The following is a 16,631-nucleotide window of genomic DNA, read 5'->3' on the forward strand; positions in this document are numbered from 1 at the left end:
ACAACCGAAAATAATTTTTCCAGAACGATTTGAAATTTTTGAATTTAATTGTTAATAACTTTTTAACGAAGCCATCAACAAATTGGTATTCTTGATTTTCGTTTTATTTTGGCCTCTAGAATCCCTCATTAAAATTTTTCCCGTGAGTGGCCGAACAGACTTTATAAGACATTTACAATTATATTGGTTTCTACAGAAACAACGCTTGACATACCGGTAATATCATCTATTATCATTATTTATAACTATATATAAAGTGATGGGGCGGTATACTACTGTGGTTCAATTGGCACATAGAAATTTTTAAGAAGGAAAAACAAAATTTTGTTTTGGCAATTATTTTCTTTAAACATTCCCCAATTATCATAAAGATTTTATGAAAAAAATTATTAACAAAAAATTGCTTGTTACTTAATTCAAGGATAATAATCGTAAAATATGAAGCAAATTTTTTAAGAAACAACGTGACAGAAAATACTGTTTCCAAAGTTTTTTGTTTACAGAAAAATCGTTTATGATGGAAAGATTGTTTCAATTATATTCAACGATCAGAATTTTTCTGTTTTACGCTGTAATTTATGTTTTATTATTATGAATAATATATCTGTTGGTTAGAACTACTAATGACCAGTATCAATAATATAAAACGAACAATAGTAGAGGAAAGTAATGTAAAATGGTTAACATTGGTACATATAACCGTTATGAGTGACCGAAATAAATTTTTCTCGTCGATGGTGGTTATTGATCGCGAAAAAAAATTTCTGTCATTGTTGTAATAAAACATAGAATCGAGAAAATAATTCTTATCCTACAACTTTAACTTCATTATTTTGATTGTAACAGTTAAGATTACTAGAAATATTTATTATAGTTTTTAAAATATTAAGATTATGATAAACAGCGGAAAATAATAGTTTTGTATTCAATACTTAAGGGGCCGTCTATAGGTGTAAAAGGAGGCATTTCTGTATAAATTATTTTCTCAAAAACTGGCGCTAATAGCCTTTTTAAACATTACACATACATATATTTAGACATATTTCCAAAAAACATATACTTTTTCTCTTATAAAAATACGGATTTATTGAAGAAATGTATAAATTGAAGAGCTACGATGACAAAACAACAATGTTAATATCATGTAGCCTCCAAGTACATAAGAAATTCGTATTTCAAATATTAAAGATTAAATGTTATATAATAAATCTTATCTTATAGAACAAAAACCTAATCAATCATACATATGTATCTTTAATTATGAACAATTTATTTCCGAAAACAAACCAAATAATTATAATTGACTGTATTAAAAAAATATCAATTAAAGATTATGTCTGTACTCTATGTAAAATAATTGACCTTAACACTATTTACTTCATTTGAGTATACAAATTAATCATGTTGAACATTTTTGAAATTAGGATGTTTTGAAAAAAAATAATGATATTTTACGACAAAATTAAAGAAGTTTTCAGTAAAACGGTGTTAAAGTTGGATTTTGTTAAATTTAAATAAATACAAAGAAAAGCTAATCAATTTTTTTAAATATCTTAAGTAAAGACCCCTTTACGAATAGAAAATACTAAAGTCATTCTATTTGTATACCATATGTTTCCACTGTGAAATAATCTACATGTATAATTTAAGATATATGTAGAATTAAAAAGGAAAAGGAAATATGTATCATTAAAAGATTTAATTTTTTGAAAATTATTTTCGTTTTCTTTTTGAAAGTGAGATGCCATTTGAATAATGTCTTGTTTCAATTATTTCTCGAATAAGATTGTATTTATGAAAAATGAAAAAATTATGCAATAAATTACTCAAATTCTTCTTAAATTAATTATGTTGGTTTGATGAAATATTGTTAATAAAAACGACAAACAAAACTCCATTTTTATTTTTTCAAATTTTTCAATTGCAAGAAAATTGGTTAAAAAAGTTTTGTGCTTTAACAGAAATAATGTTTATTTGAATCTCCCAGTTTTATTGTAATTGCAAAGATGCCCATTCTCATCCACTTGTTAATTAAACTGTTATAATTTATTGAAAACAAAAGTAATAATATGAATCTTTCAAACAGCTGTAAAATCAGTAAGACATTCTTAAGACAGCATATTTATTTTCAATAAAATACGAAACGTTACTCCAGAAGTATCCTATTTGACTATGAATAAAATATTTATTATCTAATTAAAAATTTAATAGATTTTATTACTTATATAAATACTAATATTCTGTTAAATTTAATAAGAATGTTAAATATTCTATTCAATTTTAAAATACTTTTGGACATCTACTGTTAAAAGAGATTTTTATGCATATTTGATTTATTGCTATACTAATTACATAGTATTGGCGCTTTACAGTGTATATAAATAATATTTATTTCATTATCCTACCTTTTCGTAATGCGAAAATTGATATCGAGCCTTTTGAGAATCTTTGCTAAATTTTCCTCGCAAGCAATTTGTAATCGGTGCTCGGTGACAATTTTTTGCGGATCCATCCCCTGATCTTTCATTTTCGACAAAATTTGATCCTCATTCAGATCAGGATTTCGAAATTTTAAGAATTCCAATGAAGATAATTTTGAAATACCAAGTACCCTTTGGGGTCGATAAAACATATTGTTTAAATTAGTTACTAGTTTCATTATCAACATGAAGTTTCAATTAATCGTATTGATTTAGGTTAGATCATTTTCAATGTTAGTAAAATATTGATACGTTTTCGAGAACGTGTACTAGATTTGCTTCGGATTAATATTAATTAAACGGGGAAATTAGTCTGACCCCTGTTTTGATATTAAATATTGAATCAAGAGATTGTTCGCCTCCTATTGCTTTCACAGTAAATATTCAATATATCACTCCGATACATATTTAAATAGCAGCCATACTTGAATATATCGTTACTCTATACTTTGGTATAGTATGTCAATATAAATATATTTGTAATTGTTCCGTTGCCCAACCAGTCCAACTAATTACATTAGCCTAGATGCACACAAAGGATGAGTCGTTTTTGCGTTTCTATGTTTTTTCTTGTTTTGCAAGTAAAACAACGAAGACAGACAATACCAACGTTCAACATAGTTCAACGAAAAACATAGAAACGCAACGGCAACGCACCACTCGTGTGCATCTAGCGTTTTATTCAGACGGTGTTTGTAGAAAGCTTTCCAATCGTTAATGATATAATTTTACATAAATTAACACTTCGAAAGTATCATTGAATATGAATTACGTTTATTTATTACGTTAATTACGTTTCATTAACGCGTAGGAAACTTATTTTTTTAAGTGAATTTCTGAGCTAAGGATCATCCAAAGGCTATTGTATGGTAGGTCCCTGAATTCGTTTTTCATCAGCTATAACAACATGAAGTCAAAAATGCATAGTGCTATTTAAAAAAGTCAAGGTGATTTCGATTTTTGTTCGAATAAAAAACTTTTTTGAAATTTTTATTATTGCACTTTATTCTTGTCAAAGTATTGAATAACTTTTATTCAAAACATGTTTTCTCAGATTGGCGTAAATATCTAGAAAATCGTGGCGACCGTTACGATGAACACCCTATATAGTCTCAATGTGATTCGGTTACTCTTGTAATCGAAACAGTATATCCGTGGTACACTACCGAATGATTATCTATGAAGTACAACAGATTCCATAACAGCAATGTAAATATTATTATGCACGCTTGTATTTGATATACTACAATGATCAGTTGTTGATAAATAAATAAATCTTAGCATCTTCCAATTAATGTATTAATTTTAAACTTATTTATTAGTTATTATCAAGTTTATAATAATGTAGGATTTTTGCAATGGAGAATTAACTATTGGAAGAAAATTAATTGATATATATATATATATATATATATATATATATAAACCTACATTATTATAAACTTGATAATAACTAATAAATAAGTTTAAAATTATATATATATATATATATATAGTATTAGCTCCTTCGTCTTAAAACTTCGCAACTCATGTCTTGCTCGCAACCCCCCACTTTTACACGTGATTCAAATTAAACTGGACATCGTTTACTGCATCCTTCTACTACAATAATCTAAGAGAAGACTACAGGAGTTCGAGTTGAATTGTTGTCGAGGTAAAACGTGTTTACTAGTGAGTGTCAGCGAGTGTCAAGAAAGGTGTGGAAATCTACATATGTTCCAACTACGCAGTAACACGTTACATTGGAGCGTTAGTTCTAAAATCTCTTTTCCCAGTCGGCAAAAAAGACAAGAAAGAAGAGAAAGGCGCAAAAGTCAATCTTACAACGTCGTATGCAAAACTGGTGCAACAAGTTGAGTACTTCATAAAGGAACAAGCGATAGTTTTAGACTCGATCGATGGTCTTACAGTGCAAGATTACACAGTAGCGATAGGTAATCTGGTTCACCCAACAACGTTCAATACACCTCACGTACATCCTCTGGTCGCGTGTGTATACATTTGAGTACAAAGGAGATAGTCGACAAGCTCACCGAGAGTTACAATAAAGTAAATATTGGAACGTTCACCTTAGAAATTCGTCCGTTAATATCCAAATCAAAGCGTATTGTTCTTTCCAATGTCTGTTCAATCATACCTGCTATCATTATTGAGGAAGAATTGCTGAAATTAAATATAAAGCCGACCTTACAAATTAGAATCATTATTTCCGTAGGCAAATGTATGTGCAACTGGAAGGTATTGATAAGTTACTGGACACTCTCCAAATAAATCAGCAAAATACAGTATATTGGATATACCTCTTGATAGAAAAATGAACGTGTTTCCTTTGCAAAGAGAAAGGCCATTTGACTAAACATTGCAAAAATACAATTGTTAACGTTCAAGAATCACAGACCATTACTACACAGGGAATACAAAACGTCTACGAAAGTCAAATATCTATTTCACAGATAAATGAGGCAGTTAGTAACGATAATCACGAGATGCCACCTTCAAACAAGACCAAATGGCCTTTGCCCAGTACATCTACCACAAGCCTTTCCAAAATAATAAATACAGATGATAAAGAAGAAGAAAATAGAAACAAAATAGTTATAAAAAGGTCCAAAAAAGCCAAAAAGAATTCAGAAGCTAAATCTTTTACCATCACTGACATCGAAAACAAACTGCTGCCGGCCAGAGAGAATATTATGTTAAACTTTCAGAAGTATCCACTGAACTTTGAAAGTCTGTCAAGCCTTATATTTGAAACGCAGGGTCAATCCGACATAATTAGTATTCTAAAAAGGTATACGACAGATATTACAGCAGTAACTATCATGCTAACTAAGACATACGGCTTCATGGAAGAAAGGAACACAAAAAATCGTATTACTCGAATTAAAAGACGTATATAACCAAATAACCCAGATAACTCACTCAGTGATTACTTGAGCTGTAGCGACGATTACACCTGTAGCGGCCATTGTATAGCCACTACGCCCTTGCCAGAGTATGAATGGTAATGGAATGCAAGGCTAGTTTTAAGCTTTCTATTTTTCCATTTTCCCAGGGTCTCGTGCGAGCCTGGTCGTCCTGTAAACACTTGGCGACCAGAGCCGTACGAGGCGCCTGTTTTCCTTCAAGGTTTCGCCTGGGCCTCGGACCACCCCGATCCGGGCCCGGCGAGCCTCTTGACTTTTATTACCCTCTTTCACTCGCTAAACTTTTCCTACGCTAAATATTTTTCAGTTTCGTTTTTCCATCTTTCTGTCCTATCTCTTTTTCTCTCCCTTTGTCTATTAGGGTAAGGGATGTATATAGGGAGTAGATTTTAAGAAAGGAGGGGCAGTCGATTAGAGACGTTGTTGTTACGCAGTCCGTTAGACTCCGCGACGCTGTCTGGTAAAGACGCGTCGTTATAATTTATATTCGCAATCAGTATTAGCTTAACCTACGTGTGGTAGCGTAGGCCCCACACCACCATCACTCGCGTGTTAATAATAAACAGTAATAATTGTGGGGTAGTCTGGTTGAGTGATCATTTTACCTCCTAGCCCCCTCACACCATATAATATCATAAAATCAAACTATCCACACGTCATGAATAAAAGCTTATTAACATCTAAAGTCTTATTTTGGAGTACACGAAGCGTTCGCAAACGCAAACGCAAAGAGGAATTGCAGACTTTCCTCTAGGACGTCGACATTTTCGTTTGCGTCGAATCTTAGTTGAAACCTGAAGACGACTTCCGACTTACAGGCTGCGTACCGTATCGGAAAAAATAGAACTTATTCATAGCGAGGAGGTATTATTATCCTAATCCGTAAGAACTTAGCATTCTTAGAAATATGTAGAATAAAATCACTTGATCAATCCATTGAAATATGTGGTATTCAAATTACAAATACCAAACGATCTCTCGATTTAATCGTTTGTTACAGAATTTCAGGTTATATTCTTACGCAAGATCAATGGAACGATATTGTTGAAAATATTGATAAAAACCACTCTAGTATACTATTAAGAGACTTTAATTCTCACAATAAAAACTGGAATTGTATAAACACTGATAAAAATGAAGAAAGATTCTGGATTAACATTGATGGTTATAATCTTTTTCTACTTAACGAAAATTCCTTCACGCACATAGACTCTCGACGAAATCTAAAATCTAACATTGATCTTGTTCTCTCTAGCATAACCATAGCTGATGAAATTAACACAAAGGTATATGACGAGACTTTTGGCTCTGACCACTTCTTTATTTTCATAGTAGTCAATATAAGTACAAGTTATTACAAAAAGAAGACTTTTAAACTAAAATCGATTCGTACAAACTGGGAAAATTATGTAGAAATCTTAGAATATAACTATTTGCAGTTTTTTTCGCATGAATTTTGTCAACTCTGACCGAGTAAAAAATACGAATTATTCATTAAAATCGTAACTGATGCCGTCAAATCTTCCACGCCCACAAGGAAAACCACAAATCAATTTAAAATAAAGAACCCAGCTCTGTGGTGGGGCTCTGAATGTTATCGAATGAAAAGACTTACCAGGTCTTCTACAAAAAGTGGGAATACATTAAAAATTTAGAAGACTTAATAACTTATAAAAAAGGCATGTGCTATAACAATTAAAACATTTAAAAGAAAGAAACGAGAGAGTTTCAAGGAGTTTGCAAAAAGTATCAACTTTCCATCTAATCCCAAATTTGTTTGGGATAAATGCAAAATATTTAAAAATAAATGAATTAAAATTAATTCTTCACATACTACAGAAAATTGCTAAATACAAGCCAAGATTTATACTTCTTTGAACAAAATAAGCCCTCCCTGGGCTGGAATTGATCCCAACTGGATCCCTTGTTGCAATACAAACTGTTTCTTTGATATGTACCTACTTTGATTTTACAGAATTTAATATTGTCTTAAGCTCAGCAAATACTAAATCTGACCCAGGAGTGGACAGAATTGATTATGAGGTTTTACAGAAAATACCAATAAAATGTAAAGTAATACTTTTAGATATACATATATAATCAAATGTATGAATATACTGATTATCCGTTCAACTGGAAACAATCTTTTGCCCACTTTATAAACAAGTCAGATGATAAATTTGTAAGACCAAATTTTTGTTTATGCAAACTCTTTGAATCACTTATAAAAAATAGGCTACAATATTGGGTAAAGTACAGCAACCTAATTCTTAATATTCAATCCGGCTTTAGAAAAGACAGATCGTGTGCTGACAATCTGACAAATCTTACATTGCAAGTAAACGAAACCATGATGTACAAAAACGACACCATCGCCGCTTTTCTAGATGGTGGAAGCGCGTTCAATAACGTGAAAAGCAACATATTATTAACAAAACTAGCAGAGGTGGGATGCTCGGAAAATGGAATTAAATTTGTCAGATTCTAAACTTATGAAAGATTTATCTACACAGATCACAACGGGAAAGAATATAGGTTAGTGTACAAAGGAGTTGCTCAAGGTGGTGTTCTGAGTCCACTACTTTACATTATACAGAATGAGTCATCTAACATTTGCACGTGAAATATCTTTGTTGTTTTTAAAGATACGTCAAATGTCTTGAAGACAAAATTGAATGGTACAATGGGGCTCACACGATGTCAAAAATATTTTTGTTTCTATGTCATTTTTTTTAAAGAAATGAAGGTCACCTTCATTTTTTAAAATAGAATCATCCTTTTTGAAACACCTACAATGATAGTCGATTTGATCAGGAATTCAGTGACTATAATTATTCAAGGTCATTCAAGGTCACGGTTGGAGAAAATGTATAAAATTTAAAATATGAAAGCAGAATACGTTTATCTCAAGTGAGATTTGTAATAAACATACTAAAGTCCTTCAATGTTACTGGATGTTTTCAAACGCCTCGATGTACAGTATTTTCTCTATATAAGCTCGGAACTCGTCCACGATGCAGGTAAATATCGTATCCCCTCTACTTATCCCCACTGCGTACTGTTGGAATACAGCACTCGCTGTACCGACGAGTGTGCATTCCTATGGGCAGTTCCCCAAGATAGCGGCGCGCTTGACGATCGGTCGTCGAACATTGTCATACGATACGGGTTCAAATTACTAAGGCAACACTAGTGCAATAATACAAATTTTTTATTTTTCCTTTTCTTGTTTTGAAACTTTTAACATGTCTGTGGCAGTTTTCTGATTTAACTAAGATCAAGTACAACATAATTTTTATTATTGTTTTTCATAAATTATAATATACATTTGTCCTTTCTTTAAAGTGTATCCTCATCTGAACAACGGAATTGTAATTTAATTGACCTATCATTTATTTACTGAAATCGTGAGACAACTCAGAGTAAAATAAGTTGATTAAACAGTTTAAATTCACAAGTTGTCTCTTTTTGAGTCATATCACTATTGCAGTAAACGAGCGATACATACATATATGTACTGAAGTTATGATACGATTTAACTAGTACATATACCATAATAAATCAACAACGAAAATCTTTATTTTTGTTCTTCCTTTTTTCTAACTTCATCAACATATTCGTGACACTTTTCTGATTAAAATGACACTAAATACGATATAGGATTTAGATCCCATTTACTAACGCAATAAGCGATCAAAGGCATGCATCGCTCAGGTGACTCCACGTCGGCTGTATCGAAACACAGGCGATGTTTACGGGAGCCTATACAGAATATTCGCATAAACATCGCCTGTGTTTCGATATAGCCGACCCGAAGCAAAGGAAGCGATAGCAAATTCGGCGATGCTCGGGCGCTCAGTCCCTCTTTGTCATATGCTCGCTGTTCTTTTCTACACTCGCCGCCACCAGTAGGTGTCAAAAAAGTATCAAGAATCGTTTCTCGTCCACGATATAGCCGAGCGTTGAGCCCCGAGAGCGTCGCTTCTATAGAGACAATTAGTGTGTTTCCAAACGCGATTCCGCTATGTCTTATTCAATGATAGAAAGGTGCGATATGTTAATGGTTTACTGTGAATGTGCACAAAATGCTGTGTAGGCCCAATTACTTTGTGAAGAAGGGTACCCTGAGCGAAGTTCTCCTTCTAGGCAGACTTTATGAATATCTACAAGTTGTTTAGAAGTACTGGAAGTGTAAATGTAAGGAAATGTAAACGCAAGAATCCCACGACTAATGAAGATAATGAAATTAATGTTTTAGCAGCGATAGCTATCAATCCACATATGAGTATGAGAAAAATTGGCCGAGAGACAGGCATAAGTCAAAAAAATAAATTTCATCCGTTTCACATATCGCTACGTCAGAAATTACACGGATGTTATTTTCAAAATCGAATTAATTTTTGTTAATGAGGATTACATCAAAATGAAGCAACATTCAGAAATCATGGCTCAATTAATCTACGGAATACCCATTATTGGTCTGTTGATAATCCGCGCTGGCTTCGAGAAGTTAATCACCAAAGACAATGGAGCGTAAATGTGTGGTATGATAGTTTGAACGATAAAGTAATCGGAACATACTTCATTACTGGAACGATGACAGGGCAAAAATATTCTCAAGTTTTGCAAGAAGATCTGCCAATTTTGTTGGAAGATGTCCCTCTACAAAACCGTTATGATATGTAGTACCAACATGATGGCTGTTCGGCCCATTATGCACGAGTAGCAAGAGAAACATTGGATTCTAGGTTTCCAAACCGATAAATTGGGCGAGGTGGTACTGTCTCATGGTCGGCGCGTTCGCCTGACTTAAATCCACTGGATTTCTTTCTGTGCGGTCTGTTAAAAGAGACCACATACGCAAATGCTCCAACAACAGTTGAAGATATGCATCGGCGGATCATCACAGCATGTGCAAATATCACCTCGAATGTACTTGTCTGAGTTCAACATTCCTTCAGAGGCCGATTACAGCAATGTATCGATGTAAATGGCCATCATTTTGAACATTTATGAAATACAGGTATTCTGCTTTCATATTTTAAATCTTATACATTTTCTCCGACCGCGACCTTGAATGACCTTGAATAATTATAGTCACTGAATTCCTGATTAAAGGGACTATCATTGTAGGTGTTTCAAAAAGGACGATTCTATTTTAAAAAAATGAAGGTCACCTTCATTTCTTTAAAAAAAATGACATAGAATCAAAAATATTTTTGGCATCGTGTGAACACCATTGTACCATTCAATTTTGTCCTCAAGACGATAATATCCCAGTATACTAAACTGTACACAGTTATTATAAAAAATGCGTCAAAAAGAAAAAAAAAATTGGATTCTACGAAAATGTATTGAAAACATAGTTCAAAATGCTAACCATATTGTATGGCAATGCAATCTTTGTAACTCTCAACGATCTAAATTAGTAAGACAACTCCAAAAAATCAACCTATATCTTCTCTTACGTATAGATTTACTAATCGCAAAACCAAACGTACCAGCCTGTTCATGTATTCTCACTTTTTTTAAAAACTGTAATCTTAAAATTTAATGTTATATAACTTAATGTCAACTATAATTTAAGTATTGTATAATCATTATAAATAATTGTATAGCAGAAATAAACCTCATATAAGGTTACAAATGCTTAAATAAAAAAAAAAGTACTACAGGTTATAGAATCGAAATAAAACTTTATTCTTCACTCAGAACTGAAACAGTTATTTTCAAAATCTTTTCAATCCCTGCTTGTAAGTATCAAAATGATTTCACGCCTTTGTTACAGCCTGTAGAATCAGAGAGCGATCGTTTCTCGAATCGTATTGCATTTCTGCGAATCCGTAACATCGTGCAGTGCTTCAACTCAGCGCCAGAGTATTCGGTACCGACTACGACGCCACACGGGGAAACGTGTTCTTCGGGATTACCCCACGTGTTCTAAGTGATACTTGGCACTCAGGACGTCGCGAGGTTGCGTGTCTTGTACGTCGGCTTCTGGCAAACTTCGGGTCAAACTTCCTCGAAATTTTCGTCTCAATGGACACTGACCATTAAAGCCACTTAAGGTACCAGGATCTTCTCTTAAGCTCGCTCTTGTCCCTGTACATTCTCTTCCGGCCACGAAATATTCCTGAACAGTGTATACCGTCGAAATTTCAGCTACGAACTCTGAAGAGTTCTCAACTTCCCTTGAAAACCATCGTTTTACGAGTTTTGTGACATTTTTATCTCTTTTCTCATATTTCCGGTTACGTGCTTCAGAATGTTCCTTGGAAAACTTTGTCGATACGTGTACAGTTGCAATTCTTTTTTTAGCTTTTTTTTCTTTGAAGAAGCTCGTTTTGTTAAAAGAATTATAGTATTCCGAGGAATGGCACATACTTTGGGAGTGCATCGTGTACAGTTTTCAGTTCAGTCGAGGTGGCCGAGTCTAGTTTCCAATAGCTAGGAGACTGAGGAACTTTACGGTAAACTTTGCAGAAGTTTTCGTCTCGAGAATAACTGACCGCAGAAGCATTTACGGTACCGGAATGTTCTCTCAAAAACCCTGTTGTTACGAAATATCCAAGTGTTTTATATTTCGTAGAATATGATTTACTGCTGGAGCTTTGCTCGAATTCGTGTCGTTGATAAGATCCTTAGATTTGTTCTAGAAATACCCATGTCACAAAGAGTATTCTTCTATTACATAGATCTTCTTTCTTTTAGTTCAAGTTATTATTGGAAAGTAAGTGATCTATACGAAAATTATAAAGAGGTAAAGTTTGAGGCAATTTCATTACTGAACCAATTTGAAAAATTCTTTGACTGTTTAAAAGCTTACTTTCTCTCGAGTTTCATAGATTAATATTGTTACGTTGTAATAAAGAGAGGATGAATAATGTGAGAAAATGTTGTTATAAATAAAACTTAGTTGTATCTGGTTGCTATTGCATCATGAGAAAATACCTGAAGGGATTACGACCAAAAAAACGTTTCCTTAAAATAAACTAACAAGGAGAGTGCAAAGTCTTTGTGTCACCGATTTAGTTCAAATTTTGTTTATTAAGATATAATTTTTTTTAGGGACAAACACTCAATAGTTTTTTTAAATATTTCCAATTAAAGATTCGTTACAATCTCATATGGATTTCTTGTCGTAGTTGTTTGACTTGGTGACAATGGGCCGAACTTCCCACGCGTCATACCGGGGTTCGATTATTGGCAAATGAATAGAATTTTTCCCATTTTCCAAAACATATTTTTTACTTTCTATCAGTTTATCGTGTGAATAATGCATAGTAATTTTAAATAAATTGTAAATAAAACGTCTATACTTACTAGAAGAGTAATAAAATGTTTTATTTAATAAAATCATTACATCCAAGTATATATTTATTACAAAATAATGAAAATATTACCCAAAACAAGAAAAGAAAAGCACTGTACTTTCTGGTCACCTAGACTTTCTTTTTTATCTACGATATCGATCACTCACAATCAACCGTTTCGCCATACTGCTCATCTTATGCTTACATTGTTAGTTGTTTATGTTAAAACTGATGAGGCTAACGAACGTTAAAACTTTTGTTAGTCTTCCAGTAAGTATAGGTATTTTATTTACAATTTATTTAACATTTATTTTGCATTTTCACGTGTGATAAACTGATATAAAATAAAAAAGATCCATTTTCTGCTGATTATGTTTAGAAAGAAAAATTCAACGTAAAATTGGTGTTAAAATAATCTTTTATTATAGATTTGAAAAAATTAGGTATAAAACATTCCATTTTATCGGGTATTCTTTTATTCAATCACGTCTGTTTTAAACTCGACAAATTTGTTGTTATTGTTGCAACAAAATCTTTTGATAAAATTTCATTAAGTTCGTATAGTGCTCCATGCGTACTACAATTATGTATATACTAACCAAGCCGTTCCGGTTAACAGTTTCTTTTAATTTTCTCAATTGTGTGTGTGTTCGATTTACACGAAGAGTGCAAACTCTTTGGGCCACCGATTTAGTTAAAATTTTAGTTAAAACTTTCCCCGAAGCAAGATTCCTGTCAAAACTGTGAACCATAAAATTGATTTCAGCGCTCATTAAAAGTTTCTTTAAACACTCAGTTGCAATTAGGTTGACATAAACTCGTAGTATTTACTACGAGTTTTTACTCGTAGTATTTACTTACCCTTAGACACGGTTAAAAAAACTTTCTTCCTTCCTTTTCCACTTCTCTGAATTCTTGACAATTTTCAGAGTTTCGTGGATATACAAGGGAGTACAGTTTTAAAATATCTTGTCAAGGCTGGTAACAAGGCGAGACGATAATTGTATTTTCCCTAGAATTTTTATTATACTCGGCGACATGACAACAAGCTACCGGACAGTAATTACATGTCGTACGCAGATTTTAGCTTCAAACAGATGCTTGAGCCGAGTTTCCGGTACGTCGGTGGTCGACGAACTTAACAAACTTTTACGTCCTTTCTTTCCTCGTAGTTGCTGACCACCGAGTCCACTTATGATGTTGTGGCACCCTCTGCCGGAATAAACTTGTTTACTCAAATACTTAAACTCATGGGACGAAGAATTAAAATTTATTAACGCTTCGTACAAAAATTACTTTTCGTTGTGAAAATAACGTGATCGACAAAACTCACCAAATTTTTGAATAAAGAATATTTGTAAAATATTATACATTGCTACTGTCATTAGGAATGTTATAAAATAACAGAAATATTCATCAGGGATGAAGAATTATGTGAATAAACTCCCGATGGATAAAGGATGTCAGATAGAAAGTTTTACCATATCCTTCCTACAATTTAAATCTTCTTTATTGCAACTACCACCTGTTGTTTTCAATGCTAAACTGTCTAACAAATAAATATTTAAAAAACAATGATAATATTTAATTTTTTGCAAAAAAACCTCAAGTCCTTTTTATCACCGAAATATACAAACTTGTAGAACATAGGAGAAAAATTGAAATTGAGTTTGTCATTAAACACTGACTGTTTTGTCGAATAATATCATAATTCAAGAAAGTTGTAATTGTTTGAAGTTTATAGTATAAATTCGCTCGTATTTTCTCCGGTGCCCAATAATAGTATGATATTGATAAAACTGATGTAATGAAAATAAATGCAATTAATGGAGAAGAAAAATAATATTTTATATTCTGACGAAACACTGATTCAAATCAGACTGACATTAAGTTAGGGAAGAAAATAAGTATAAAGATAAAACGTACCGAATCAAAGACAAGAAGAATTTTGTTGTTAACCAATGCAATTATTATTTCTGTGTTCTTACTGTTCGGTATAAGCAACCAAAATTGTATTCTCATACGAATTATCATTTAGTGAAAATAAAGTTAGCACTATTTTTCAATCATCTATAAAATTAATAGTTTTTAAACTCTTGAAAAATCCTTTGAAACGTTTAAATATTCCTATGGATTACGATACGGTACCTAATAATAAATAGTAGCACCATTCGTCGTGAAGACACGAAATTGCATCATCTACCAATTATCTGGATAACGGTTGCTTCGTAATTGGATGTCACGTTCAATTAGTTCCGTAACAATATATCTCACCTTATTGTGAATTTTCTTCCCGTTCAGTACCAAGAATTAAAAGAGTAAGAATAACTAGCTGGCGTATAGTAAACTGTTTGATTCCTTGTCGGGTGGTAGGCTGTACTCGTGTTTTGAAGATTGTATCCATTGTTGCACCAACAGCTATTTCGTCTTCCGATCGTATTGTAAGTTTTGTTGAAATTTAAGTAATATTGATTCCATGCATTGTTACGATTCGAAGGATTCCGCGTGCAATTCTCGAGCGGTTCTCCAGCCATCGAGTACCCGTAGGTATTATTCGTCCTAGAGAGTTGATGGCACGTAAACGGCTTTTGAAACGAGCCGTAGGCTGAGTTGCTGTTGGACGTCCAATAGTCTGTCGGCCAGAATTCGTTCGAGTCCATTCGTCTGGTCGATTCCTCGATAGAGGAACGAGTGGCATGGTTGGCGCAACGACTGCATAAGGTAGACGATTCGGAGGACTCACCGCAGACCGGTTGACTGATCATCGAATGGCTCGGACTCGCGACATTTCTCATCATTTCGCATTGCACCACATGATTGGTCATAGTCGAGCAAGGAACGTTTGGCCAGTAAGGAACGCAGTCGCTTAATCGAGTCGTTATCTCTTTACAATCCCTTCGTCTCCTCGGCGTATCCTTCAAATAAATCGATTGGCTAGATATTATCGTCCCCGTTTCGAATTTGTTCGTCGACGTTCTTCTCTCTTTTCTAGCGGACACCGTTTTCCGATTTAGAGATTCCACGGTTACCGTTTCCAGATCCAGTGCGTCAATAGCAATATCTTGGGTTTCATAAACATCTTTCTTTTGGATAGATTTTTTTTCCGTTCTCTCCGTTTCTGAAACTGCTACTGATTTTAGGTCTTCGTCCGTGTCGATTTGTGTACCATCCGAAATCATAAACGATGAACCTTTGGTTCCTGTTTCTTGATTCGTCATGTCCACGGATACAGTCTCGATTGAATCAATTTCTTCCTCCGGTATCGTCGATAAGTTCATCTGCGAGGATGATTTCGGCTTCTCTGCGGCCAGGTATAGCATTGACGGCTCCACGGTGTTCGTGCATATTGTTTCCCCGTCAGTTTGTTCTACAGCCACCGAAGTTACCCTAGGCGAGGTTATCTGCCTGCTGTCACCCTGCTCTTCCGATGTCATCGCAAGTTCGGTCACTTTCCCATCGGTTTGGGTACCCAGACTTATAATCAAATTCGGACACGCCGGTTCGCATATCGGCATGTTTCTCGCTCCGATGGTTTTTACTGGCCCAGATTGAAACACTGCCGTCCGTTGTGGCACCTCGATGTCCATGATTTCGGAACTTTTGTTCGCCTCGTCGTCCGTCGTTTCGTCCTTTCTCCCTCGTTGATTTCGTTTCTTTTTGGACCCGATAAATGGAAAAATACATTTCAACGATAGACACCGATCGATGAAGCGGAACGATCCTTCTGTGTTCAGACTTTTGCTCCTGGACGCACGAAGAATCACGCATTTACCGTCGTAACATTCTGGAACGATCGTTCCTGGTTCTGGTAACGGTGAATCGTTGTTCGTTTGCAATGAGAAAGGAAGGTCTGTAACTGAATAGATTTCTGCAGTCACGTGGACGTTATCCGTTTCAATCAACGCCTCGGT

The sequence above is a fragment of the Colletes latitarsis genome, chromosome 6, assembly GCF_051014445.1.
Source record: "Colletes latitarsis isolate SP2378_abdomen chromosome 6, iyColLati1, whole genome shotgun sequence".
Lineage (NCBI taxonomy): Eukaryota > Metazoa > Arthropoda > Insecta > Hymenoptera > Colletidae > Colletes > Colletes latitarsis.